The following is a 26,708-nucleotide window of genomic DNA, read 5'->3' as shown; positions in this document are numbered from 1 at the left end:
CCAGACGGTTACTGAGAGCCTCCTAGGCGTCTGTCTCTGGGGTGTGTCTGTGTGTGCGAGCGTGTGCGTGTGTGCGTGTGCGTGTGTGTGTGTGCACGCGCACGTGGGAGGGAGAGAGGGAGGGAGAGAGAGGCTGGGTTCACAAGCTCTCCAAGCGACAGGGCTCTTGAGCAGAGAGAACGAGAAGAGTGAGGAGCAGTGATTCACGGGGTCTAAGAAACCTGCACTCAGAAGGACCTGGAACGTTCCCTCCCAGATGGAGCCAACCCTCCCCGGGGGGGTGACACACACAGGCTATTTCTGGCATGACGCTAGGGCTCCATGGTGCCCGGGCACTTACGGATGAGGAGTTTCTCGTTTTGCCAACGAAACAGATGCCTATTCAAGAAGGAAACAGGGTAGGGATGGAAGTTGGTGCAGCCACTGTGGAAAACAGATCGGAGGCCCCTCAAACAACTCCAAACAGAACAAGCATGTGGTGAGGCAGCCACCCCACTGCTGGGTCGCTGTCCAAAGTGGGAGAGGCAGGGTCCTGAGAGAGGCCCGCACGCCGGTGTTCACGGCAGCCTCATCGCCACAGCCGAGACTTGAACACCACGCAAATGCCCGTCAACGGGGGACCGGGTAAGGAAACGGCGGTCTATACACACAGTGCGATACTACTCAGCCTCACGAAGAGGGAAATCTGCCACTGTGACAACGTGGAGGGACCCGGGGACCCGGCGCTTTAGTGAAATAAGCCAGACACGGAAAACCAAACACCGTCTGATCTTCCCTACACCAGGAAGCGTAAGAAGTCCAACTCCCAGAAGCAAGGAGCAGAAAAGCTGTCGCCAGGGGCAGCGAGAGGACCAGTCCACAGGGACAGAGCCTCGGCTACGCAGGGCAGATCCGTCCTGGGCGCTGGGCGCTGCTCTGCAGCTCAGAGCCCAGAGCCAGCCATGCTGGGTGCTGCGTTCACCATTCGAGAGGAGGACAGAGCTCATGCTGGGTCTTCCTACCACACCAAAACAGCAACAACAACAACAACAGAGACAGGTGGAGGCTTTAGGAGGGGACGGAGGCGTCTCTGGCCTCGGTGGTGGTGGTGACGGCTTCCCGGGCGTACGCTTAACCCCAGGCTCATCACGCTGTATACATTCAACAGGTACAACGTCTCACATGCCAATCATACTTCAATAAAACGGTTTTAAGAAATCCTCAGCAGGGACAGTGTGCCCCTTGTAAGTAAATAAATAATAAAGTTATTAATCCAGAGAGAGAGAGAGAGAGAGAGAGAGACAGAAAAGAAAGACTGGGGAGAACTGTCTTTCACGTCTGATTCTGTGCTCATCCCTGGATGCTCCTGACCCAGGTGTGAAAGGACTTGGACAGCTTCCGTCCCACCACACCCGCCTCCAGCAGGACCCCCATCTCTGTCACAGCTTCGCCCTCAAATAACCACGATAAGTGACGTGCACAGAGCACTCATCCTGGCCCAGACACCGCGCAGTGGCCCCCCTCCCCCGCATCAGCTCACCTGCCCCCGAGGAGGGAGGTGTCCCCAGTGGAGGGGTCCAACTACAGAGACCCAGCCACACTCTGGCAGAGCTGAGCAGGGCAGCTGTGTGCCCTGAGCAAAGGGCCGCGCACGGTACCTGGCTCCGAGTGGGAGCCCATTCAGTACCAGCTCCCTCTCTGGGATGCTGTTCTGACCCTGTCCCTGCCCCCCCCACCCCCACTCCACAGATCCTTGTTCAGCTGTCCCTGGGGACGATGACAGAGGCTGCAATCACAGAGTCTTTGCTTGGTAGGGAACGTGCCAGGCCAGTCCCCTCAATACAGAGTTTGAGAAATAAAACCCGGGGAGCCGAAGAGACACCCCCAGCCCACCCCACACCCAGGACACAGCACGGTGGAGGAAGAGACAGGGCTGGGACCCAGGTCTCTCGAACCACGGCGGACCCACTGCTATTTCCCCCACAGCTTCCCGAGGAGCAGGGCTAATGCTGACCTTGCCAGGACCCTGAGTTATTTAAGCGGCTGGCAACAGAAGGACAAGTGGCCATTAATTAGTGCAAAGAGCTAATTAAGAGGACGTGGCCTCAAGGAGAATCCTATTATTCTCCAGAGCCCAAGAATGAAGGGCAGTGACAAAGTGACTTAACTGACTAATCCCTCCGCCCTATATTGCTGTCTCCTGACACGCGGCTTCACCTACCGGCTCCCTTAGCAGTGTCTGGACATGAATGTCCACCTCTCGGACATGGCATTCAAGGCCCACTCTGACCTGGCCTCCTCTCTCGCCCCTCTCCTTCCCTCGATCCAACCGTATTTGGTCCTCAACCGCTGGTCCAGGCTGTAATGCTAGCCAGATCTCTCCCTTGTTCATTTGTTCATCCAAAAATCAGTTACTGGTCTTGGGCAGCTGGCTCAGCGGTAGAGCATCAGCCCGGCGTGTGGATGTCCCACATTCAATTCCCAGTCAGGGCACACAGGAGAAGCGCTCATCTGCTTCTCCACCCCCCCCCGTCTCGCTTCTCTCTCTCTTTCTGTCTCTCTCTTCCCTTCCTGCAGCCATGGCTCAACTGATTTGAGCCCATCAGCCCCAGGCTCTGTGGAGCCTCTGCCTCAGGCACTAAAAATAACTAGGTTGAGAGCATGGCCCAGACAGGATTTGCCGGGTGGATTCCGGTCTGGGTGCATGCAGGATTCTGTCTCTCTATCTCCTCTCCTCTCACTTAGAAAAGAAGGAAAAAAAAAATAAGTCACTATCAATACACATCAGACATTCTCTTAAGCACTAGACTCAGCTAAAAACAAAAACAAAACAAAAACCACACGCGTTCCCCCATTCTCAAAGGCTGTACTATTTGGGGAAAAAGACATGTAGTACGTTTCTAAATTAGAACAATGACCTGTACAAAGTGGGTTTTGAACTTTAATAAAGTCTACCCTGGATGAAGTACTTTCTTTCTCGATGTGAAGCATTAGACGAAATGATCTCTACACATTATCGCAGTGAAGACTGATGATGCTTCCGTGTTCTCCCCGATTCTAGATCGTGGCTCTGTTGGACTGCACACTTTGTTCTGGGCACTGACAAAGCAACAGCACCCCGTTTCAAACTCGGGTCAGCCTGACCTAAAACTGCCTTCCTTCCCACTAGACTTGAGTGCCAGCATTACTGGATAGTTGGTGGTTGGATCAACAGATAAAAAAAAAAATAAGAGGGGGGAAATCTTTTCAGGATCCTATTGGGGCCTTTCCTTCTGTAACTGGAATCCGCAACACTTTTGGAACTGTGTATCACATTTTACCAATGTTGCTTCTCAGATGGCTCTTCAGGGTAGAGCTAGTGTGTGTTGCTACTCTGCAACTTGTGCACTGCTCAGAGCCGTATCGACTTGTCTTTTACTCAAACGGGCCCATCACACGGGCGTCTCAGAGCCATGCTGAGGCCACCACAGACTCATCCGCTTTTTACTAAGTTCCAAAATTGCACACCCCAAGGAGTGAGTGATCACTGGTTTCCAGGAGCTCTGTTGTGTGTTTTATGCTCGTGGACGCTTTGATTTTTACAATGACTTTTGAGGAAGGTGAGATTACTCCAATATCCCCACTGACAGAGGCTCAGAGAGGACAAGCCACGTGAACAAAGCTCAAGTAGAATAAATAAGAAGCAAAACTGGACCCCAAAGTGCACACCTGCAGGCGCTGCGTCTCAGCCTGGAGCACGTGCCTTGGAAACATCAAGCATAGTCGTGGAGAGGACAAACACCGCTCCGAGCAAGGCCCCTCGTCAAGGGGATGTCTTGCAGAGGGGATTGGGACAGAGCCCCCTCAGGACTTCACAAAACCATCCAGAGAGAATGCAGTTCTGTGCCTTGCCAATGTGCACCCTAAGGAGGCCGTATGAGAATGTCCATCGTTCCTCAGGACTCCCCTCATTGGCTTTATCGAGCATCCTGTTTGCAATGGCTCTGATGTAACGAAGACGGAAGGGTGACCTGAGACTTATTCGGCCTCTTTAGAGTGGACAGAGCACAGGCTTAACATCAGCCAGGCCTGAGTTTCCATCCTGGCTTCTGTTCTCACTCGGGGTGGACTCGGAGCTTTCACCTGAGCTGTGGCTGACAACCAGGTGGACGCTGTCCTTGGTGCTGAAGCCACACGCAAGAACTAGGCTCAGTTTATGCCACTGAGAGTTCACTAGAACTGAAGACAGTGTGGTAAGTACAGCAAGAAAGAAGCCTGAGCCTCCACCAACACATCAAACTAATGTGTCAAGGGACTAACCATCACATGAAAAAGTGTTCAACTTTGTAATCTGCTAAACGTCAATTAAAATCAAAATAGGATACCACTTCACGTTGACCAGAACAGCCAACATGCACAAGGCGGACGACCCCAAGTGTGTGTGAGGATGTGGAACAAGTGAGAATTTGATGCAGTACTGGGAGGAGCATAAATTGGTCTGATCGCTTTGGGAAATTAAGTAGTAATGACTACTAGCACTAAACATACACACACCTTGTAGCATAGGCCGTTCTTAGTAATATATTTTAAAAATGCATATACGCATGCATTAAATGACATGTGTAAGAATGTCCTTACCATTTTTTGTAACACTCCAAGACTGAAAATTACACCAATCTCAGTAGAAGAGGGAAATGAGTCATGATTATGTTCATGCTTTGCACACTATATACAAGAGAATGAAATGCTACTATGCACACCAATAGGGATGAATTGCATAATCATGTTTGAGCCAAGAAGCAAAACAGAAAAGAATATGCACAGTGCAATTCCGTTTCTGTAAAGTTCAAAACACAGTCAAGTCTGACCTGCAGCATCAGAAACCGGGCCGGCAGGCTGCGCTTGCTGACGGTGGTGGGCGGTGCCTGGGAAAACCACAGAGGGGTTCTGGGAGCATGGGGGGGTACTAATTCTTTATCAGGGAGCTGGTTAAACCAGAGTTTTGAGTTTTGGGGGGAAATCCATTGGAATTACAGTATACAAATGTACATTTCAATTAAAAATTATTTAAAACTATCTTCTGTGGCACCAGTAGGTTGAGATATGCCTTTTGGGTTGATTTCTCCAAAAGTCCTATATCCTGAAACAAAAACTAAACTCCTCAAAGATAACAAGTTAAACTTTCTGAGCCTTGACCTAAAAGACAAGAAATATGATCTCTACCTTCCCAAATAGATATGAGAATTAAATTGGAAGACTCCCGTTGCAACAACTTACTGGAACAATAAATGTTTGAAGCAATGCTGTTACTTTAACATGAGACTATTCCATAGCTTTGAAAACTATGTAACTATGTAGCAATATCTTCTAAAACTGGATTTACATATATTTTCTGTAACATAGCCATGCCCATCTGTGTACATAGAACGTAGGATATTTAAACAGACGTTATACCATTCCCTGATAACTTCCTGAATTTCAATTTATATTGCCTAAGACACCTTTCATTCTTCCTATAATAAACCTTATTCACAATGTAATACACAGATTATGTACCATAGAGATATATACCTGAAACCTATATGATCCTATTAATCCATTTAATAAGAAAAACAAAATTAAATAATAAAAAGAAAAAATATACTCCCCTACTCATTCCACACAGGTCTCCGTGTGTTTCTGTCCCTGGTTTTGACCTGGATTGTTCTGTCTGCTTGGTATTCCCATCATGTCCACCTGTCCAGGGCATTCCTACTTTTCCAATGTCACACATAGTACAGGCACTGTCCTCAGCGTCCTCCTCCTCTTTTCTGACTCTCGTACTTTGTCTACTGCCCCCAAAGCCGTAACAGTACCAACAGCATGGTCAGGTGCTGTTTACTGGGTACCAACCATTTGTCAAGCTCTGAGGTCAGTGCTTTCTACCCACGGACTTGTCCTCTAGTCTATCTGAGATGAGACTGATGCACTATTGAATATGTTTTAATTTAAATAAAGACAAGAACTTCGGCACTATTACCGCATGTCTACATAAGGAAACAGAGGTTCCAACTCCCTCACTAATCCAGCGACCCGCCCAGTTGGCGACTCAAGGGCCTGGGATTCCAAACCAGGTCTTGGTGGACAACCGAGCCGAAGGTTCCATCCCAGAGAGCCTCTGCCTGCCGTTGACGCCGCCAGTCACAGGCTCCAGCAGGGCCGGTCCAGACACTGGGCCGTCTCTTGCCAAAACACAATCATGATTTGTCCGTTTACAGTGAGGAGCCCTGAGGCAGGGACCTATTTCAGTGCCTAGGTCACTATCGTAATTGACGCAATAGAGGCATCACAAAATTAAGAGTCCTGGGCGGCTAAGCATCATCTGCAGCTGTCTAAGAACTGTGTTACTTCTCCTGACCCCCCCCCCCCCAGAGGACAGAACAGTCTCTGACATTCACACATGTGTTAACTGGGGCTCAGACAGGCTGCAGTGGGACCAGGACTCAGAAGCATCAACCTGAGTGATTTTACGCCAGGCTCCTCCCACCACAAACCCACCTGTCCAACTGCCTTCATGAGGAATCCCTGCCGAGTCCGTAACAAAGGACTAACACGGTCGCACTGTCCTCATTTTTGGATTTACTTCTGTCCCTGCTGTTTAGGACTCGCCCTTCAAAACCTCATTCAAACGCCTCATTCTCTCGAAGTCTCCTCTGGTCTTTCACTCACTTGTTTTGTGGGACAGACCGTCCCGAGGGCCTCCTCCCTGGTAGGCAGTGGCCAAGGCTCTGAGGACTGAGGGGCGAATGCACAGCCCCACCACCGCCTGCAGCCTGGGACTTACATTTCTCTAAGGGGCGGGGCTCCGTGCATGACTCTCACGTGTGATTTCCAGCGGCGGTGAGTGACTCCGATGGCTGACGGGCACAGGGAGCCCAGGGCAGCGCGGGGGGGGCCTGGGGGCCAGGCTGGAGGGCAGGGGGCCCTTCCCTGGGCCGAGCTCACCCACCAGGTGCCACCGGCACCTCCGCCTCCACACGCCCTTCATTTATTTTCCTGTCATTTATTTTCCTACCCGTTCCCACGACAGCCCACGAGCAACTGCTCAAGGGCAGCACCATGTCTCCTTCGCGCCTGGAGCTCAGGTCCTAGGAGACGTGCGTGGCCTGTTTGTTACGGGGGGGCGGATAGAGCTCTCCTGCCTTGACGTTTATCACCATTCCCATCCTCCGGCTCTCCCCGGGGGTGGGGCGCCTCCATTATGGGAGGAAAATGCAAATGCTGTCTGAGTGAGCCCCGTGTGCTGTGCTGAGCTCCGTTTGAAAGGCACCTTCTGGGCGCCTGAAGGAAGAACACAACCGTGGGTTGCTGACCAAGAGGCCAGAAAGCTGACCTACTCCAGCTCTTTCTCGGAAATGCTAATCTGCTCCTGGGACCTCCCGGCCAGGCCCCTCGGAGCCCCCTCCAAGCTGGGGGCGGGGGGGGGGGGCTTCCTAGTCATGCCTGTTTGCAAATCCCACGCCATGACCGTGTTTTGTGTCAAGACTAGTAAGAACGGCCCTGGCCAGTTGGCTCAGTGGTAGAGCGTCGGCCTGGTGTGCAGGGGTCCCGGGTTCGATTCCCAGACAGGGCACACAGGGGAAGTGCCCATCTGCTTCTCCACCCCTCCCCCTCTCCTTCCTCTCTGTCTCTCTCTTCCCCTCCCGCAGCCAAGGCTCCATTGGAGCAAAGATGGCCCAGGCGCTGGGGATGGCTCCTTGGCCTCTGCCCCAGGCGCTGGAGTGGCTCTGATCGCGACAGAGCAATGCCCCGGAGGGGCAGAGCATCGCCCCCTGGTGGGCAGAGCGTCGCCCCCTGGTGGGCGTGCCGGGTGGATCCCAGTCGGGTGCATGCGGGAGTCTGTCTGACTGTCTCTCCCGTTTCTAGCTTCAGAAAAATACAAAAAAAAAAAAAGACTAGTAAGAACACCGGCTTCCAAGAGGGACGGCAGGCACCGAGATGCCACCCAGCCCAGAGCGGAGATCACAGAAGCCGACTCGGAACAAGGGGTTTCCTTTTCGGTTCTTTAAACATCAGAAAGGGGTTTGTTTTTTCTCTTTTAAACACCTCCAAGAAAATCCTCTCCAATTGCCACAATAGACCAAAGAAACTGATGGAGACTCAAGGAGATAAACTCCAGGACACACAGCAAGGAAGGACAGAACTGGGTCTCAGGCTCTGTGGGAGTCAGTTTGTTTGTTTGTTTGTGCAAGAGCCCCCCCCATTCTTGCTTTCCCCCTAGGACTCATGGACTTACGTTGTCCCTGTTTTCTTTCTCTTTTTTTGTGATAAGAACACAGCAGAGGAGACATGTCCTCCTAACAGACTTTTCAGGGCACAGAACATCCGTGGGCACAACTGCACGGCAGCAGATTTCTAGAGCTCACGCACCTGGTACAATTGAACCTTTACGCCCCTGGCACCAAACAGCGTGAAATTCCAGCTAAGGTGGCGTTCCTAGTGAGGGCAGGCTGCCGAGGGCACGGGGCGCGTAAATTCTTCATGCGGCCCTCAGTCCCTTCCCTCCCTGGGCCGCCCCCCGCCCCCTCTGCTGGGCTCCACACACACACACCTCAGTCAGCTGCTGCAGGGCCACCCGCCATGCTGCCGACACCAGGGGCCACTCTCTGCGCATCACCTGCGATGAGTCACACGCCCTCCCCCCGGCCCCTCTGCTGGGCTCCACACACACACACCTCAGTCAGCTGCTGCAGGGCCACCCGCCATGCTGCCGACACCAGGGGCCACTCTCTGCGCGTCACCTGCGATGAGTCACACGCCCTCCTCCCAGCCCCTCTGCTGGGCTCCACACACACACACCTCAGTCAGCTGCTGCAGGGCCACCCGCCATGCTGCCGACACCAGGGGCCACTCTCTGCGCGTCACCTGCGATGAGTCACACGCCCTCCTCCCAGCCCCCGCCACCATCGGACACTTGGCAGGCAGCGCTTCTCAGCTCAGAGCACCCTGAGGAACTTTAGTACGAGTCTGGGACTCTGTGACAAAATGAAAAACACAAAAACACAAAGACACACAACAAAGCCACCCGAGACTCCGCTGTGACGATGCCAGCCGCCACGGAGATGCTGCTTGCTCCCAATTTAGGGGATCAGGGATCAGACGCAGAAGCGGAACCCGGCTGGGCGGCTCCACATCCAGCCAGGAAGGAAGCTGGCTGGCAGGTGGGGCTGGAAGGTGCGAGATGCCTCTCCAGGGCTCCCAGCTGTCTGCGGAAACGGCACCTGCTCTCGGGCACAGTTGCTGCCATCACGGTCTTCCTGGAAGTCTCTGATCGTGGCCTCCAAACCAGATGTGTTCTCTGCCTTATTCAACCCGTCTTCCCCAGGCAGTCCTGGGGCTCTTCTCACTCTCCTTGGTGTACACTTAAGGGTGGGCCCTCCTCTTCTGTACGGGTGTGAACTCCTTGGGGCTAGTGACCAGGCCTGACTCAGACCCAAGGTGACCATGATAATACCTAACACGACGTGAACACACACTGTATTTCCAATGGCTGTCCACTGGATTAGCTACGGCGACATCATGTGCCTCAACTTCTGGGCGGGGGGGGAGGGTGATTGGACCCAGAAGACCCTGATTTTCTTGCAATGTCCAAGTGCCCAATAGGAAGGAACGTGGGAAGGAAAAACAATGAAACAGTAGCCATCCAGCAACGGTTTTAGGAACTCTGATGGGAAAAGTTCAAAGTCAGACAGAACGCTGAGGCAGAAGGCACGGAAGTGGGGTGCTGGGTCCGGACGTCCCCGGGTGGAGGATGGACATGGGGGGCCCAGAATGCCAAAATAAATGTAGGTCTGATGTTCTCAGCAAGGAGGAAGCCCTGGGAGCAAACAGCACTCACTGATGACCGACTGTGTTCCGGGAACTGCGTGAAGCCACTGGCTCCTCCTAGAACAGGCTGTCCCGCAGCCGTGAGCTCCACAGCGGACGCGATGAGCTCCGTGCTCAGCCGGGGGAAGCGGCTAGGGTCTCAGGATGACAGAAATGGCCGATGCCCGAGTCTTTGGCCTTCCTTCTCAGCCACACAGTTGACCGATGCTGGAACAATTCTCTTTAGCGAGGAGAGAGAGGACAGGCTGGCTGGAGAAGGCGGGGCCACTAGGGGTCGGGAACACCTGTTTGGAGCTGTGACGATCACCATCCTAAGAGAGGGGGAAGGCTGGCTCTAGGCATCGCTTCCAGAATTAGATCAGACTTGGAAACGAAGCGCGTGAGGAGAAGGAACAGCCGCAGATGTTACTGTAGCATCGCCGTGGGGGGCTGGGCTGCAAGGAGACCCCCGCCTCTCCTGCTGCTGCCCCTGATATACATCCAAGCAGCAGCAGAACCGGCCTCGGGGGGCCCCTGCCCTCACCCCCGGGGCACGGCCTCCGCGCAGCCCAGCTTCAGCCACAAGGACGAAGTGTTATTATTAGTTTAGCCGTGTTTTAGCTCCCGCTTTCTCTCTGAATCACACGTGCATGAATCATCATCGCCCTCTTTGGATTTCAGAGGCGAGTGGATAATGTTTTCTTTCCTAAGAAAAGGAATAAATTGCTGCCTAAATGCGAACCTAATGTTGTTTCTGAAGGGCCTGGATTTATTCAATTCTGAGTCTGCCTTTTCTTTGGGAGTGAAAATAACCAGAAAAGCTAATAATAATAATAATAATGATAATGTGCTATATCCATTGAGCATCCACAGAGCATCTGCCCTGTCCGCGCCTCTGCTCACACCGTTGCAAGTCAAGGCAGACGCAGTCGATCCCACTTCATAGATGACAAACCTGAAGCTCACAGAAGCCCTTTCTGGGCCCGGAATCACACAGCTCAAAAAAGTGGGATGTAGGATTCAGTGAAGGTGTGTTAGGCACTGAACCCTGTGCTTCCGATGTTCCTGTCCTGCCCTGCCCCCCCCCCCCCGTGACAGCATAAGAAATCATCAGAGGCTCTAGCTGATGGCTCAGTGGCTAGAGTGTCGGCCCAGTTTATGGACATCCTGGGTTGGATTTCAGGTCAGGGCACACAGGAGAAGCGACCATCTGCTTCTCCCCTCCCCCCACCTCCTTCTCTCTCTCTTCCTCTCCCGCAGCCAATGACTTACAGCTAGTGCTCGACTTACGACACGATTTGGTCGTAAGTTGAGTAGGCTATGTGTACAGTACTGTGAAATGATATTATAGAAATCTTTAAGTCATATTTTATCATTATTTTCTTTCATTATTGTTATATATCATAATTTTCTTTGTTCATTTTATACCATTTGTATCATCTCTACACCATTTTGTTCCTTATTTTTACATTCGTCAGGTTTAAGTAAAATACTGCATTACCATTACAACTGGTTTAATATTTGCAAAGACAATTTCCTCTTGGTAGACATCTTGGGAAGGGTTTGATGAAAAATATCCAAGACACAAAACACAAATTGCTGTACGGAGTCTGGGATAACAGTTGAAATGGTGCATGCGGAGATGGTAGTGCTGCCGGAAGCTGGTCTGCACTGTCGTATGCCCAGCTGGGCAATGCTTGCACTGCCAGACGTGGAGCAGTTGTGGCTAGTGATTGTGGTCGTCAAGTCAAATGGTCGTAAGTTGCATAGGTCATAAGTCGATCAATATTTGTCATTGGTTTGAGCATGGCCCCAGGCACTGACGATAACTCTGTTAGAGTGGGTCAGCCTCAGGTGTTAAAAATAGCTTGGTACTCAAGCATTGTCCCCAGAGGAAGTTGCCAGGTGGATCCTGGTCAGGGCACATGTGGGAGTGTATCTCACTATCTCTCCTCACCTCAGGAAAGGAAGGAAGGAAGGAAGGAAGGAAGGAAGGAAGGAAGGAAGGAAGGAAGGAAGAAGAGAAAGAGAGGGAGAGGAAGAGGAAGAGAGGGAAGGAGGGAGAAAGGGAAGGAGGGAGGGAGGGAGGGAAGGAAGGAAGGAATCAGAGTGACTCCACCTCACAGATGGCTTTGGAAATGGCATTCAAAGCTCTCCCAAATATGGCTCCATTTGTTGCTTATTACCATCACAGGACACGCATGAGCAGTTGGGAGGCTAATTATCTGTGAACCTGTGACCTGTACATGAACCAGCTTTTACCCACCAAGCCTGGTTCCAGGGTTGAGAGCCGTGCGGGAAGCTCGGAGTGCTACCCTCGCCGCACTGCGTCTGCGCTGCTCTGCCTCTCCGTGGTGCTACTGTGATTCAGTACGATGACAACACTACTCCATCGCTTACTAAAACGCAATCATAACCTTACGGTAGTAGACATCACTTCTCAAATGCAATAATCACATAAATAGTTTATGTACAGAGTTGAGAAAGGTTTCATGAATTTTCAATTACATTGTTTCATCAGGTCTTGAATGTGTTGCTGTTGTTTTTTTATGCAACTTAGGTCCACCAGAAAACAAAACAAAACATATTTCTCAATAAATCCACACAAACGAATCGAGACACATGTCGGCAATCACACGTTGCCTTCTGGTCTGCTCACACAGGGATCTTTCTAAATCACCCTTTCGATCACGTGATTCTTCTGTTTAAACACTGTTCGGTGGGATGGGGGGAGACAGCCAATGTGATTCCCCCCTGGGAACTCCAGTAAAGCCACATGTACCCACTGCCGTGCGGACCAGAGCTGTCTGCCTTCGAACACCTGCATTTCCTGCTACTTGGGCTGCACCCTCCGTGACAGCTCACGGTCCCCACTGCACTGAGGACGGAGGAGCTGGAAGAGTGCCTTCACCTTCATCCAGTGCACACAGGGAGCACTGAACACCAAGCTTATCTGTGACGTGACCATGGGCCCTGGGCGGGGCAAACACAGGGCAAGCAACGTCCCTGGTGATGAAATGACGAGAGGACCTGCATTCACGAGAGAAGTTCACTGGACATAACTGGGTGAGGCCAGCGTCTCTGAGTCAGCGAAAAGATCCGCCTTGCACGGTCACGTCTTCCGTTTCTCTGGGAAACAAGCCCAGGGTGTCTTTTATGAGACAGACGTGCTTTGTCACTGGGACAGAAGGCGGTGACGGCGACCTGGCCGGAGGTGCGGCTCACTCCATAGAAATGTCTGTCGGAATGCCCTCACCTGAGGTGGACGGCAGGGTCCGGGTGTCTGCTGGCTTTGCCAGAGAACCCCGTGCCTGGAGACTGACCTCCTGTGACAGGTGCATGGCCGGCTGGTCTGTGTCCCCATCTCACCAACCTGCTCCCAACGAACTCACAGGCTGAGGCCCAGGAGGGACTCTCGGCCTCACAAACACTTCTAGGAACAAGATAGAAACGGGGGCTGCAAAGGAACGGCCCTGGGCTGATCCCAGGCGAGGCTGTCTGTGCACAAACAGGAGCACGCTGCGGACAGCATGCCGAGGCCAGCGCGCCACGGCCAGCACGGGTTGAATAGAACGGGCAGTCGCATGTTTTGCTCGTACAACCAGTTTGAAAAATCACAATAGTCTCCAAACGCAAACTTAGCCACCCCGTGTCCGCCCTGGAGCAGAAAACCCTTACACAGCAGGTCGACACAGGTGGGCACATTCAATTAGACCAGGTTGGCCATCAGATCTGATCAGAATGTGACTTTTTAAACAGTGTGAGAACGGCAGGAACCTGCCTTGGAGTTAAACAAGCTGCTGGCATTTTTTTTTTTTTTTTGTATTTATTGATTTTAGCCAGAGAGGAAGGGAGAAAGAAAGATGCAGGAACATCGATCTGCTCCTGTGTGAGCCCTGAGCAGGGATCGAACCGGCAACCCCTGCACTGTGGGACGATGCTCTAACCCACCGAGCCATCCGGCCAAGGGCAAAGGCTGTGCAACCTTGGGAAACTCTTCTTATATTTCTCAGTCTTAGTTTCCAGTTCTGCAACATGAAGACGAGACCCCCCGGCTAGGGTTCTGGGGAGAGTGAGAGTCGGCACGGCGTGTACAGCCGTGTCCGCCCGTGGCGCCCGCCCGAGAGCACGGCAGTCTCCTCCCCTCGGCCGCCCGGAGCGCTGCGTGCTGAGGACTGACGCCGGCTGACGGGGTGCTGTCTGCAGCAGAATCGAGTCCAAGCGCCTTGGCTGGTCTTGCAGGGCCCCCCACGTCCGGACTCCCACCAGCCGTCCACCTTCTCTCGCCGCCCGTCCTGCGCTCCCCTCCCAAGTCCACGAGGCCGTGATGAGCTTCTACTCCCGAGGAGAGTGCGTCACCATCCTCAGAAGTTCAGGGACGGAGGTGGGTGGGGGAGTAATGGCATTGGGAGAGAAGGACTGAAGCATAAGGGTCAGATAAACCTGAGTGGAGACCCCGGTGCAGCTACTGCCCAGCTGGGACTCCCGCCGCCCCCACCCCGGCCAGCTGTGGCAGTGCCTGCAGCCTCAGGGTCCTGAGCTGACTCACTGGACAGCAGCCTAGGGGAGGGGCAGACCCACCTGAGGAGACACGGGGAGGGGCACGTGGCGGGCACGACACCCGACCGACCCTCGGCAGAGGGTGGCACTCACAGCCCCCCAGGAGCACCAGGATTCACAAATCACTGGTGTGACCGCTGCTCGGCAGAGCGACCGAATCTGGCACAGCGGCTCAGGTCCCCGTGTCCCAGTGTCCCCTGTGTCCCCCGTGTTTCCCCTGTCCCCCGTGTCCCCGTGTCCCCCGTGTCCCCCTTGTCCCTGTGTCTCCCTTGTCCCCCGTGTCCCCGTATCCCCCGTGCCCCCCGTGTCTCCCCTGTCCCCCGTGTCCCCCGTGTCCCCGTGTCCCCCGTGTCTCCCCTGTCCCCCATGTCCCCATGTCCCCCGTGCCCCCCGTGTCTCCCCTGTCCGTGTCCCCTCGTGTCCCCCGTGTCCCCCGTGCCCCCCTGTCCCCGTATCCCCCGTGTCCCCGTGTCCACCGTGCCTCCCTGTCCCCGTGCCCCCCATGTCTCCCCTGTCCCCATGTCCCCGTGTCCGGTGTCCCCCATGTCCCCGTGTCCCCCATGCCCCTCGTGTCCCCGTGTCCCCTGTGCCCCCCGTGTCCCCGTGTCCCCCGTGTCCCCCCTGTCCCCATGTCCCCCGTGTCCCCGTGTCCCCTGTGTCCCAGTGTCCCCGTATCCCAGTGTCCCCCCTGTCCCCGTATCCCCCCTGTCCCCGTGTCCCCGTGTCCCCTGTGCCCCCTGTGTCCCCGTGTCCCCCGTGTCCCCCGTGTCCCAGTGTCCCCGTGTCCCCCGTGTACCCCGTGTCCCCCCTGTGTCCCCGTGTCCCCCGTGTCCCAGTGTCCCCGTGTCCCCAGTGTCCCCGTGTCCCCCGTGTACCCCGTGTCCCCCCTGTGTCCCCGTGTCCCCCGTGTACCCCCTGTCCCCGTGTCCCCCGTGTCCCCCCTGTCCCCCGTGTCCCCCCTGTCCCCGTGTCCCCCGTGTCCCCGGTGTCCCCGTGTCCCCCATGTCCCCCCTGTCCCCGTGTCCCCGTGTCCCCCGTGTCCCCCCTGTCCCCGTGTCCCCGTGTACCCCCTGTCCCCGTGTACCCCCTGTCCCCGTGTCCCCCGTGTCCCCCCTGTCCCCCGTGTCCCCCCTGTCCCCGTGTCCCCCGTGTCCCCGGTGTCCCCGTGTCCCCCGTGTCCCCCCTGTCCCCGTGTCCCCCGTGTCCCCCGTCTCCGTGTCCCCATGTCCCCCCTGTCCCCGTGTCCCCGTGTCCCCGTGTCCCCAGTGTCCCCCGTGTCCCCGTGTCCCCCGTGTCCCTCGTGTCCCCGTGTACCCCGTGTCCCCGTGTCCCCTGTGTCCCCTGTGTCCCCTGTGTCCCCGTGTCCCCGTGCTCCCTTCCACTCACTAGTCAAAGAACCTATTTGAGTCTGAGTTCACTCACCTGTAAAAACAAAACAAAAAACCACCCAAAAGTACAAAACCAGTCACCTTCATATTCTGGCACATCTTCTCCTTTTTTTTTTTTTTTCATTTTTCTGAAGTTGGAAACGAGAAGAGACAGTCAGACAGATTCCCGCATGCGCCTGACCGGGATCCACCTGGCACGCCCACCAGGGGCGACGCTCTGCCCCTCTGGGGCGTCACTCTGTTGCATCCAGAGCCATTCTAGCGCCTGAGGCAGAGGCCACAGAGCCATCCCCAGCGCCCGGGCCATCTTTGCTCCAATGGAGCCTTGGCTGCGGGAAGGGAAGAGAGAGACAGAGAGGAAGGAGAGGGGGGAGGGGTGGAGAAGATGGGCGCTTCCCCTGTGTGTCCTGGCCGGGAATCGGAACCGGGACCCCTGCATGCCAGGCCGACACTCTACCGCTGAGCCAACCGGCCAGGGCCACATCTTCTATTAATTAACCCGAAAGGCTTCTAGAAATCCGTGTTTGTAAAGCTCTCTGACATACTAAGATTAGGAGGCCAACTCAATGCCCAGGTTTATTATAGCATCTGTTTAGGATCACTGCCCATGGGGCTCCCGCGTAAGGAGCCCTGAAACCCTGTATCTCTCAGCCCAGAGACAGCCCCGTACGGCCCAGCTGAGGGCCGGCCTCTCAGCCCCGAGACAGCCCCGTACGGCCCAGCTGAGGGCCGGCCTCTCAGCCCCGAGACAGCCCCGTACGGCCCAGCTGAGGGCCGGCCTCTCAGCCCGGACACAGCCCCGTACGGCCCAGCTGAGGGCCAGCCTCTCAGCCCTGGACACGGCCCCGTACGGCCCAGCTGAGGGCCGGCCTCTCAGCCCCGAGACAGCCCCGTACGACCCAGCTGAGGGCCGGCCTCTCAGCCCCGAGACAGCCCCGTACGGCCCAGCTGAGGGCCGGCCTCTCAGCCCGGACACAGCCCCGTACGGCCCAGCTGAGGGCCGGCCTCTCAGCCCGGACACAGCCCCGTACGGCCCAGCTGAGGGCCGGCCTCTCAGCCCCGGACACAGCCCCGTACGGCCCAGCTGAGGGCCGGCCTCTCAGCCCCGAGACAGCCCCGTATGACCCAGCTGAGGGCCGGCCTCTCAGCCCCGAGACAGCCCCGTACGGCCCAGCTGAGGGCCGGCCTCTCAGCCCGGACACAGCCCCGTACGGCCCAGCTGAGGGCCGGCCTCTCAGCCCGGACACAGCCCCGTACGGCCCAGCTGAGGGCCGGCCTCTCAGCCCCGGACACAGCCCCGTACGGCCCAGCTGAGGGCCGGCCTCTCAGCCCTGGACACGGCCCCGTACGGCCCAGCTGAGGGCCGGCCTCTCAGCCCGGACACAGCCCCGTACGGCCCAGCTGAGGGCCGGCCTCTCAGCCCGGACACGGCTCCGTACGACCCAGCTGAGGGCCAGCCTCTCAGCCCGGACACAGCCCCGTACGGCCCAGCTGAGGGCCGGAACCCTGGGGACATCCTGTGAGTTCTTGGAACTCCGTTTCTGGGGCAAAAACACGGAAAATAGGCCCTGGCCGGTTGGCTCAGCGGTAGAGCGTCGGCCTAGTGTGCGGAGGACCCGGGTTCGATTCCCGGCCAGGGCACACAGGAGAAGCGCCCATTTGCTTCTCCACCCCTCCGCCGCGCTTTCCTCTCTGTCTCTCTCTTCCCCTCCCGCAGCTAAGGCTCCATTGGAGCAAAGATGGCCCGGGCGCTGGGGATGGCTCTGTGGCCTCTGCCCCAGGCGCTAGAGTGGCTCTGGTCGCAACATGGCGACGCCCTGGAGGGGCAGAGCATCGCCCCCTGGTGGGCAGAGCGCCCCCCCATGGTGGGCGTGCCAGGTGGATCCCGGTCGGGCGCATGCGGGAGTCTGTCTGACTGTCTCTCCCTGTTTCCAGCTTCAGAAAAATGAAAAAAAAAAAAAAAAAAAACATGGAAAATATAGCAAAAGGTAGCAAAAGGAAGGAGAAGTTGAGTGTTTTCAAGCACCAGCTAAATGCTGATTCCTTGTAAATCTGGTTCAAACTGCCCTCCCCGTTTTCCGCTCATGTGACTGGAGCACAGGGCAGGGCACCCCTCCTATGAAAGGCTGTCGCATGTTTGGCCCAAACGACCAGAGGACAGAAGTCAGGGCCACACCAACCTCTGTAAAGCGAGGGCGAAACCGGGACAGGAGAGAGGCAGGGAGGAAAGCCATCCGTTCCGTGTGGGCCTTCCGTCCAGACCTCTCGCTGACCCCCGAACCACGCAGGTGTGGGCGGGAACCCCAAGCAGCTGGACTTAGTTAGGATCTAACACAACTAAACTGACGCCCAAAAGGCAGAGGTTACGGTTTGCGTGCGACCAAGTTCCCTGTCCAGGACAGCAAATCCACCAACAAATAACACCGACAGCCACACACGTACGAGAAGACGCCAATGCTTCTGGAGTCTCCACGACACAGCAGCCGCAACATCTGAGACAGAGGCCAGAGCTATTCAGCACGAGGGGCAGCAGGAGCACGTGGCCCTTTCTGAGAAGCACAGATAACGGAGACTGAGTCCGAGGCGACCCAGATATTGGGATGAGAACCTGTTACAACCAGGCCCGACGATACACATGGAAAATAGGCTCATCGTGACTGAAAATGAGCTCTACGGCTTGCCTATCCACTGGACCTCAGCTGGAAACGAAAAATCACGTGGAGCTGGAAAGTTCTTATCTCACAGAGATAGTCGGAAAGGTCACATTTTTTATCCGGGACAATAATTTTTATTAGACAAGCTCTAGGAGGCTGAAAAGTGCAATATAACCACTAATTAACTAATTAACTCGACAGATAATTCCGTACTGGGTTCCAAGCATAGTTCTAGAGTTGATCTACAGGAGTGACTGGCTTTCTTGGACCTTCTGTTATACATTTGCCTTAGACGACCCTTGCTTTGTGTGAGATGATTGGTTTACATTAAGCAATTAACAGTGGAAACTATTTTATCTGGGTCTTTTTATTTTTTTTAATTTTTTTATTTTTATTTTTTTAATGGAGGTTTTATTTATTTTTATTTTATTTATTTTTTGGTGGTGACAGAGACATAGTCAGAGAGAGGGACAGACAGATAGGAAGGGAGAGAGATGAGAAAGATCAATTCTTTGTTGTGGCTCCTTAGTTGTTCATTGATTGCTTTCTCATATGTGTCTTGACCGGGGAGCTACAGCAGACCAAGTGACCCCTTACTGGAGCCAGTGACCTTGGTTGGACTCAAGCTGGTGAGCTTTGCTCAAACCAGATGAGCCCAAGCTCAAGCTGGAGACCTCAGTGTCTCAAACCTGGGTCTTCCATATCCCAGTCCAACACTCTATCCACTCTGCCACCGCCTGGTCAGGCTTATCTGGGTCTTTTTAAATGTTATTTCCTGCATTCTGTCCTCAGCTTCTCTCCCCACCTCGGCAGCAAAAGATTGGCTCTCCGTATGCATTGGAGATGCACACACATTTGATTCATAATTATATTCTCTCATTCTCCTCTCTCTCTCTCTCTCTCTCTCTCTCTCGTCCTCACCCCATGTGTACTTTATATAGAATTGTGGCTGCTCTTGTCATATACATTACTTTTGTTTCAGACCTTCTTCCCACCCCACCCCCAATATAAAGCCACGCCCTCTAAGTATGGGAGTCATGGCTGCTGCTGCTGCTTCTTCTTCTTTCTCTTCTTGAGATTTCGCCTGCCCCGCTGCCTGGCACACAGAGGCTCTAGGAAAATACTGGTCCGGCCGCTTAATGAAATGCGGCAATCACTACCAGTCTGCTTTCTAAGAGCTGCGCTTTTGCTCATTAGCATTTCATCTTCCTCAATGGAATGACAGACTTCCCGTATGATTGCCATAGATGCCTCGAGGGTGGGGCCGGAGAGGCCACTGTGCAAACAGGGGGACAGGGACAGACAGGCCTTCCGTCCCATAACCGGTACCTGAAGGAAGAAGTAGCTTTATCACATTAGCTTGACTCAGGACATCCCTCACCAGGCCATTAGTCCTTAGAGGGCACAGATCTCAATTAATTTCCACGGGAATTAGATTAGTTCCTGCCCAGGGGAAGGCCTTCATTTATCCACGGGGAGCTTTTCCCAGCAGAGCTTCCAGGGCCTGTATCCGTGGACATCTTTGTTGGGGCCAGCACAGAGAAGGTGTTCTTCCGGGTCAAAAAGAACTGTCAGCGCATGCCAGTGTCATCTCATCACGGCTGCAGAAGGGACATCCACAGCCCGCAGAACGAAAGGTGAGGTCTGAGGACGGAGTAACGACTCACGTGGGGTGCTGTTGGGGGTAAGCCTTGGCACTGCTCACCCCAAACCCCACTCTACGCCCCCTGCTCTGCGTGCCCGCAGTGCGCCAGTCTCATCTTGAGTCTGAGAGGAAACGCTTCACGGGACAAGGCCATGCCACACTAGGGAGGGCGTAACATCAGGAAAGGGGCTTCTCTGTGACCAGAGGCCATGGAGAGGGGCCCCTGATCCTGGGACTGGGGTGCTGCGTGTTCACAAAATGGGGAAGAACTTGGCTTTTACTCCGGGTCTCCGTGTGCCCAGGCCCTCCAAGGTGCCACACAGCTGCTCTCCAATTTAACCCCAGCTCCTCCGCCAGGTGGGCTCCAGGCGCACAGCCTCCCGCGGAACGGTGCGGACCACGGAGCACGCCAGCAACAGGGAGGGCAGGGCCGCCCCCGGCACCGGGAACGCATTCGTCATCTCCACGTCAGACGCTGTTCTAGGACCCGCGGGAATACAATGATGACCATGAACTTGTTTCCGTGGCTTCAGGAAGCGTAGAGACCGAGGGGAGCGGCAGGCCGCCCTCCACGCAAAGCAAAGAACGGACGGGAGTTTTTAAAACGCCCGCTGCGTGCTCAGCGCTGTGGCAGGAGACCCCTGATGCGATGTCAGTCACGTATCGGACGATGCTCCGCGGTAGGCAGCAGACGCAGCCGCCAAAGTCACGGGGGCAAAGTCCTCCAGCGAGTGGGGGTCGCACCTCTCGTCCAACCTCGAGACGGGGCCGCCCCCAGCCCCACGCCCTTCACCTCTCACCCATGCGTACAGTGTCACGATAATAAAACAACAGAGCGGAGGTACAAAGAGCTTTCTGATCACACACACACACACACACACACACACACGTTGGCTGAGATAAGGGCTTCAGAGAGGACGCGGGACCTGAAGGAAGGCCCGGGTGTGAGCAGACAGCGTGCAGACGGTCCCGGGCTACGAAGGGAACCGTAGGTAGAGGCAAGAAGACAAAGAGTGCGTGAAAGCCCGTGACACGTAAGAATAAACTAACGAGGCTGGACCTCCGAGGGCTCGGGATCCAACGTACAGGACGTCTGGATGTTCCCAGTGGGAGTGGGACTCCACTGTCGCCCTTACAGAGCTTTAGCTAGAGGATAATAGACACTTTTTTTTTTGTAAGGAAGATTATCTCAGAGCAGTATCAAGGAAGGATGGCAGGAACGCGCAGGGAAGGAAGGAGACTGGGTCACTCCTCTAGTAATAAAAGCAACACACGGTCCAAACCTGAAACCATGGTGCTGAGGGGACACAGGAGGGAAGTGGACCATAAGGACACCCAGGAGGTGGAAATTAACACAACTTCCGACGATTAACTGCAGGTGGGCAACGAAGGAGATGGAGGCACAAGGACAACACGATGACAGTGGGGTGGGTGGCGAGCCACCTGTGCATGGGACCTCCAGAAAAGAGAAGTCATCTTTGTGAACTCTCATCACGGTCACTATGATAGGGAACGGACCTCCTTAGCTCCCAGGACTCAGCGGAGACCTGGAAGGGCAGGTGACGTGTCCTCCCGCAGCTCTGTCTGGGTTATCCATCCACCTTGTCCCCTCGTATAGCTCCGGGCCCACCTCTTCGTGTTCTGTGATCCTGGATGGGGACCCGCAAACCCCACTACCCACATCACTCCCAGGGACTTCCTGTCGCCCGCTGCTCATGGGAGGTCAGGAGGGAGACCAGAGAGCCACCGAGAGGGCAAGCGGGGTTCCCTCGTCTTCCAGCTCCTGTCTGCGCAGTCCCAGCGGCAAAGCACAGCGCCACTTCACACGTCGGTTTCCTGCGCACTTCAAGCGTCATCCCTTCAAAGCCACCGGCAACAGAAAATGAACTGTTTCCCTGTCGGTCAAAATACCGTCCGCAGAGAGTCCTTCCCAGAGAGCCCGGCTATCGCCAGGCGGCAAGCAGCCCCCCCTGGAGGCCTGGAGGTCTCAGTGCTGCTGCGTGCAGCTCTCCCTGCCAGTCTCGGCTCTTAATTCTGGTGACTCCCATTCCTCCAAGCATAGCAAGCAAGAGCTCTTCTTGCAATATTATTGTTCAATAATCCATCGATCAATTCATCAATATTCATGAAATCCTTCATGATCATAATTACTCATTATTAGTCACGGAGCCACCCCAATGCCCACTCCTTGCTCTGCCCACCCGCAAGGACAGCACCCAAAGACTGGCTTGCTTCAGGTCTTTAAGTGGAATGAAGACTGGCTCGCTTCAGGTCTTTAAGTGGAACGCAGTGCTTTCAGCAAGTCCCTTACGTGAACTTCCAGGCATCAGAAGGAGTGGGACACGGACACTTTGGGGACACTTGGTTGGATTCAGACTCAACGGAACCTTCAACTGTATCCATCGTCATTGCCATTACATAAAGAACTCAGCACATTGCATTTAAAACATCCTGACACACGAATTGATTCTTCCTTTTTTATGCTTTGCCCCGCTAGCAAATATGTTCCATGAGAGCAAGGCTGTTTTTATGTGTCCATTGCTTTATTCCCTACCTAAAACAATGCCTTTTCATAGTAGACACTGAATAATTATTGAGCAAAGGGGCGTGACGGAAGAAGTTTGGGAGGGAAGAGGAAAGGAGGAAGGAGGAGAGTCCTCGGAAATTATGTCTATTTATACCCAGAGATGCAGATTAGAGCCAGTTAGTCGAATACGTGATATGACAAGCTGGGTAAGTAAGCAGTATGCAAAGGATGCGAAAGATTGTTACCCATCCCTCCCATTTCACAAACGAGAAAGTAGAGGTCTCAGAATACAACAGGACTTGTCCAAGGTGTGCTGCACAAGCCAGGTTAGAATTGAGCTTGTCTTAGTCTTAGTCCAGAGTCTTCCACTGAAAAATAACCAGCTTTACTGTGAGTCCAACTATGGGAATTGCAATAACTCTTGAGAGCCGAAAAACTCTCGAGTCCACTGTGTGTGTGTGTGTGGGGGGTGGCATTGTGTTTTTCATTTTCTTAACACATACTTACTGAGCACCTACTATGCACAGGCACGGACAACATTCCTCATACAGATGCTGTCAATCATCCCCTTTCAACAGGTTTCCAAAATGCCAAAGGACTGTGCATAGCTGGGACTTGGGCGCTACCTTTCAGATACAGGATCAATATGTTTATCAACTATGTGGTCTTCAGCTAACCTCCACCACCAAAGACAAAGCAAAATAAGACAAAGAGCAGGAGAGAGAGACAGAGAAATAAAATCGGTCAAAACGGAACGATTCTGGAGGGTAGCCAGAACTCACGCCAGGCACTCCCCAGACGGCAAGATGGAAAAAGTAACAGCTCTCCAATTCACCAGCTCCCCTGAGTCATGAGTTCCCAGCAAACCACATTGTGTCAAAGGGCCTCACTGAGCGAGGGAGCGCCTGCCCCCAGCGGAAGGGTGGGGGCACTGGTGCAGGGTCTGCAGTGCATTGAGAATAGCCGTGGACTTGGAAAGGGGGCGATTTCAACGCGATGCCCCTGACAAGTCAGAGAGGACCGGACAATGGCTCTCAGGAGAACATGCCCGTGTCGTCTCATGGCTTTAACTTGTGGATGGGTTACCTCTGATGGGTTAACTCTCAGGAGAACTTTAACTTGTGGATGGGTTACCTCTGATGGGTTCACTCTCAGGCTTTAACTTGTGGATGGGTTACCTCTGATTAAGGGAGAGGGTCACAGCCGGACGGGATGGCAACTTCTCCCGGGGTCAGGACTCCACCTGAGGCTTGCACCAGGGGAACGGAACAACCGCACCAGGTGCCCCTGCAGACGGCGGTGTGCGTGTGTGGAGCCGTGCGGGGTGGAGATACAGTTCAGGGTCTCGCAGAACGCCAGGCACCAAACCCTCGCCGCTCACCCATCTGGGGGAAGCAGATCTGGTCAACCCCGAGTCGTGGATGGGAAACCCTTGTCCCCCGACTAGTGACTGGGACAGAATTTGAGGCCTTGTCCCTCTGATTCAAATAATCTTTTTCATTATTATTATTTTTTTGACTCGTACTGGTTTCACAAAACGTTCTGCAAAAAAGGAGCAAGGAGATGCACTCACCCCTGAATTCAGTACCACCCGCGGTCTCCGCTGTTCCCCGCAGGGATCAGAATGAGGAAATAAAAGGCGAACAGGGAGGGACCATATGTGACCCTCTAAAATCTTACACCGAACCTGGAAGGCAGAACTCACAGAAATAAAATGGCTAATTTAGTCAACCCGGGACATCTTTATTTCCAACACTGCCGTCCATCCGAGGAACCCACTAAGTGTTTAGTACACGCGGACTCTGGGACAAGCAGGGCTCAGGGCGCTGAGAACAGAGCAGTGGGCACAACTGTGACCTGGGGCTGAAACCCTGTTGTCAGGGAGAGACCCGGGAACCACCACCCAAACGGGGAAACCAGCGCAACAAGAACAGCAGAGAACGGACCGCGCGGACAGTGGTAGTGGGTTACACGAAGACAGAGACGAGGAAGGGGCACGCGCCAGGGAGCTGTGCCCACACCAGTGCAGGTGGCTGCGGCCTCTGCGTCTCTGTCCCGCCCCTGCCCACCCCCGCGGGGCTGACTGACCAGGCCTTCCCCGCGCGTCCACTCCTGCGCTCCGACTCACTGAGCTGACAGGGGGCCTGAGCTCATCTCATCTCGGGAAGGAATAGAGAGAGGCACTGCAGCAAAGGGCGGAGGCTGGGGAGGGAGGCAGAGGAGGGCAGCGCATCTTGGGCGCGGGTGTCTGGAGAGGTTTTTGGAAGGGAACGAGGCGCCCGGGGGAAGGTTCTGGGGAGACGGTGGCTGTGCGCGTGATGAGCACCGGGCTGAGCAGGGAGAGGACGTGAGGACTCGAAGACGATTTCTTGCGCTTCACGCAGGAAGCCCTCTCTACACACCCACCTTTGTTGGGGGAGCGTTTCTGCTACCTCAGTTTCTTCCCTTCTGTTGTTGGCACTGCCTCACTGTCGTGGCTTTTCAACAATAATGTCATGTATTTACTGTAAATAAGTGGAGGCCACGTGCAGTCCCAGACGATTCAGGGGACAACATTGCTGCCCGGGCACCTGATGCAGGCCGACCACTAAGGACACGCGGTGAACAAGGACCTAGAGCCTAACGGGTGAGAAAGATGGCCACCTGCTCCTCACACAAAGAGTGAAGTGGCTCGGTGGTATGAAGTGGTGCAGAGACGTCTGCAGGCCACGGAGAGAGCCCACGGGGGGGATGACCTGACCTGACCTCCAGGGCCACGACGTGGGCCGCGGCTGGCCGGGAGTAAGGCTAAGATATAAACTGCATTTAAACAGAAAATAATAATAATAATAATAATAATAATAATAATAATGTTATTTCCAAAAGGAAATACCACTTTGGAGGCATAGACAGTACATACCGATAGGAATTCTATCGTAACATACCCCACCGTATTTCATCAACCCAATCTGTCTCTGAAAGCAGAGATAACCACCGCCTACAGACCAGAGAGAAGAAAGGAGAAGCCAGGAAGAAGGTCTGATGTGACCACAACCAAGGGACAGAGGGTGACACTAGCCCTCATCGTCTCCTTCCCGCACCCCTATTGCGAGAGGACTGTCCTCGCTGTCCACACTGCGTAATAAGCCACCTCGCACGGAGCATCCCACAAACAAGACGTGTTATCTCACAGTGCCTGGGGGCCTGGGGGTTCAGAGGACCTCGGCCAGGTGTTTCCAGCTCAGACCCTCTCCTGAGACTGCTGTCCAGATGGGAGCCAGGGCTGTGTCCTCTCAGGGCTCTGCTGGGGCTGGAGGACTCAGGCCCCAGACGTCCCTCGCCTGCCTGGAACACTGGCGTTGGGTATCGGTCGGACCTGGGTTACCCCCTCCCCCCGTGGGCCTCTCCACAGGACTCTTTCAGGGTCCTCAGGACACGGCAGCTGGTTTTACCCAGAGCAGATCATCCAAGGGAACAAGAGCAAAGTGACAGTGTCTTCGATGACCCTCCCCGACAAGTGAAGCTCTGTCGCCTCTGCCGTGGCCGATGGTGCCCACAGGTCAGCGTGGGAGAGGCCAGCATCAGCACGCGAACTGGACATCAGGAGGGCTTCTTCGGGGCCCCATTCAGAACTTAAAAACGAGGCCAAGGACAGGCACGAGTCTGCAAGACAGGAAGCCAAGAAACCCCCAGGCCTGACCTCGCGATGCCGTGATATCACCGCCCACCATGGGGACGTGCCTCCCTCTGCTCACATCCTCCAGGTCAGACCCCCACGTGCGGGGCAGACGTCTGGTCTGAGATGAGCTGAGAGGTCTCGACAAAGATCTCCTCTCCGAATGCCCGTCGCCCAGACGGGACCCTTCACTGCAGGCACCCAGGTGAATTCTTGCTTCCCACCCCCTTCTTCTCCCACTGAGGTCCACAGGAAAGAAATAAAATAAAAACCTAACAGGCAAAATGATGCTCTTCACTCGTCCCAGGGGCTCCTCCCCAGGATTAATTCAATTAGCCAAATGGTGACAGTAAGTTCAGGAAATGGGCAGAAGCCAGGGACCACCGGAGCTAAGGGGCGTGGGGTCCACAGCCAAGCGACCCCGTGGGATGACCAGCCCCTGTGTGTGCTGGTGTCTCCTTACCCGTGTGGAGCG

The 26,708-nt window shown here is 54.7% G+C and overlaps 1 protein-coding gene and 1 non-coding gene across 2 annotated transcripts in view; one reads left to right on the top strand and one right to left on the bottom strand.

Moving 5' to 3' along the window:
* The window catches only part of FAM135B (family with sequence similarity 135 member B), a 205,021-nt gene that overhangs the window by 129,662 nt on the left and 48,651 nt on the right, over nucleotides 1-26,708 (bottom strand). The gene's annotated exons all lie outside the window — the stretch shown is intronic.
* Nucleotides 17,318-17,393, top strand: TRNAT-AGU (transfer RNA threonine (anticodon AGU)). Its single transcript has one exon. It is a non-coding gene; the product is annotated as a tRNA-Thr (tRNA).

The sequence above is a fragment of the Saccopteryx bilineata genome, chromosome 3 (assembly GCF_036850765.1).
Source record: "Saccopteryx bilineata isolate mSacBil1 chromosome 3, mSacBil1_pri_phased_curated, whole genome shotgun sequence".
NCBI classification, from domain to species: Eukaryota; Metazoa; Chordata; class Mammalia; order Chiroptera; family Emballonuridae; genus Saccopteryx; species Saccopteryx bilineata.
The sequence above is the reverse complement of the archived record's forward strand: the minus strand, read 5'-3'. Positions and strand labels throughout refer to the sequence as shown.